This window comes from Penaeus vannamei, chromosome 11 (assembly GCF_042767895.1).
Source record: "Penaeus vannamei isolate JL-2024 chromosome 11, ASM4276789v1, whole genome shotgun sequence".
NCBI lineage: Eukaryota > Metazoa > Arthropoda > Malacostraca > Decapoda > Penaeidae > Penaeus > Penaeus vannamei.
The window spans coordinates 45566673-45569172 of NC_091559.1; the positions used below are offsets into that span (position 1 = coordinate 45566673).

Below are 2500 nucleotides of genomic sequence, written 5' to 3' on the forward strand. Positions count from 1 at the left end.
CGTGGGGGAGGGATGTTTGGTTGAAATTGCAAACCTATCCATCTCCAATAATTGATCTGGTTATAAGGAAGAGAGAACAGCAGCGAAACATCTCCAATAATTGATCTGAATATAAGGAAGAGAGAACAGTGGCGAGAATCACACAAGCTGTCATATCAAGAACATGTATATAGAGATCTATTCAGTACATGCAAATGATAAAAGTAAATGTATCCAAATGCTTGTGATTGCAATATACACATGGACAGTACCGTTCAGGCTTTATAATATTCATAAGGTTCTTGAGTGACATCCAATATTTGCTGTGTTTTTTTCTGACAGGCATTCTTTACAAAGTGGAACATAATACACTTGGGGTGCTAAGTACAAAAGGCAAAAAGAAAAATAAGTAAAAGAATGAGAACCTGAAGAAGAAAACATCAAGACACTTTTTTTCCACAGATGAGACTAACCTCTGTGACGATGGCTTGTCCGGCCGGTCGGCCACGCTGTCCTGTGTGCACCATACCTGTGGATAACATCACCTGTACTACACTAGTCTACACCTGTGCACCACTGTATTACTCTTGGGCGGAGGTATAGCTGCTACACCTGTGCGCCACTGTACTACATGTGGGCTAAGATGTACTATGGTTTTGTGACATTTCTTCGCCATTGTACTACTCCTGGGCGAAAATAATGTTACTGCTACTCAGTGCTATGTGTGTCACTGCACTAAAATGTAAATAGCTATTAGAGACTATGAGCTACTGCCATATATTTAACCCGTAGTTGTTGCATACACTGCTCCAGGGTGTTGGTGCTACAGAAAAAGAATATTGGTATATGGCACAACACTAAAGTTGCACCTTTATTTAAGCAGATATTTGATTTCATGTGTCACTAACTAATATCAATTCACAGTGTAATTCTAGAAAGCACCTGTGTACCATTTTTATAAGATTATTTACTATCTTACTCTATTGTATAAAATCATTATGATACATCTCTCTAACATCAAAGTCATTCAAATGACCTGGTTCTATGGTACAGGAATAAATCTATTCTAGATACTAAAAGTATTAGACATAAATATATGTATATGCACACACACGAACATACACACACACACACATATATATGGATAGACAGACAGATAGATAGATCGATAGATACAGATGTAGATATATATGTGTATATATATAAATATATATATACATGTGTGTGTACACTATATATATATATATATATATATATATATATATATATATATATATATATATATGTGTGTGTGTGTGTGTGTGTGTGTGTGTGTGTGTGTGTGTGTGTGTGTGTGTGTGTGTGTGTGTGTGTGTGTGTGTGTGTGCGTGTGTGTGTGTGCGTGTATGTGTGTGAGTGTGTGTGTGAGTGAGTGTGTGTGTGTGTGTATCACATTGCAATTCCCACGGCAGAATCGCCCTGCATAGCTGAACAGCCACTTCTCGTTTAGCTGCACACGCGCAATTACGCCCCAATAAATCCCCATACGCGAATGCATCTCGGAACCAGCGTTGCGTGTCCGACAAATGTTTACTCCTCTTCAGATGACATCAACCTTGTATAAAGTCCAAAGGGGAATGGTGGCATTGTGGGCGACTTTCCTTGATGTCTTCTGAGATCAGTCGGTTCCTTTTATGTGTATGTCGGGTCTCTCTTGGTGTGTCCTTTTACCCGCGATGTTGGGATAAGCTTCGGATATTTTTGACTTCGTGTGCCAAATCTGTGGTGGATTTTGCGTCTTCGGAAGAGGGAAATCGTTGTGGAAAGCAAATCTGTAATCGGCCGTGGAAGGGAAAGGGTCGCTCGGTCGAGGGAATGGAATCAAAGGTCGAAAAAGGTCGAAGAAAAGGACCAGAATAATGTTTCTCGATGGTTCTCCAGAAGCCCGTGTGCTCCGTGTGTTCCCAGGCAGAATGACAGAACAAGGGATAAATGAATAAAGGAGTAACTAAGAGAATCGCAACATTTTCATATCATTTTTCCCTCTCACTCCATCACATCATTCTTATATCATTTTTCCCTCTTACTCCATTACATTATTCTTATATTATTTTTCCCTCTTCATTACATCATTCTTATATCATTTCTCCCTCTTACTCCCGCTCCCCTTTTCTCAGTCCTTTTATCTTACACCTTTCCCCGATCTCCCTTACCTTACACCCTTACCCTGACAGAGGTAGCAAAGCTCAGTGGTTGAGTATTGGTTTTGTGATCGCTAGTTCTGGGTCGCTTCTCTCATCCCAGCTGCGAGTAAGGACTGGTATGCTGACGTCAGTATGTTGGGGTCAAAGTCGGGGCAGAAAGGCTACCCTAAGCGTCATTTTCGGGCATAGTAGGCATGGTCATCTACGAGCATGAATATGAGACCTACTTTGATTTTTTTTTTTTTTTTTTTTTTTTTGACATACACGAGATCCCTAAATCCTTTTAGTTTAAACCTCCTTTCTCTCTTCTCCTTCCTTCCTGATCCTCACATCCTTCT

The 2500-nt window shown here is 40.2% G+C and overlaps 1 protein-coding gene and 1 long non-coding RNA gene across 2 annotated transcripts in view; both read right to left on the bottom strand.

Moving 5' to 3' along the window:
- Positions 1-2500, bottom strand: part of LOC113811812 (uncharacterized) — a 301655-nt gene that overhangs the window by 83022 nt on the left and 216133 nt on the right. The window lies entirely within an intron of this gene.
- The window catches only part of LOC138863212 (uncharacterized), a 104015-nt gene that overhangs the window by 39718 nt on the left and 61797 nt on the right, over positions 1-2500 (bottom strand). The window contains exon 3 of the long non-coding RNA XR_011398850.1: positions 453-508. This is a non-coding gene — a long non-coding RNA (uncharacterized lncRNA). The remainder of the gene's footprint in view (positions 1-452; positions 509-2500) is intronic.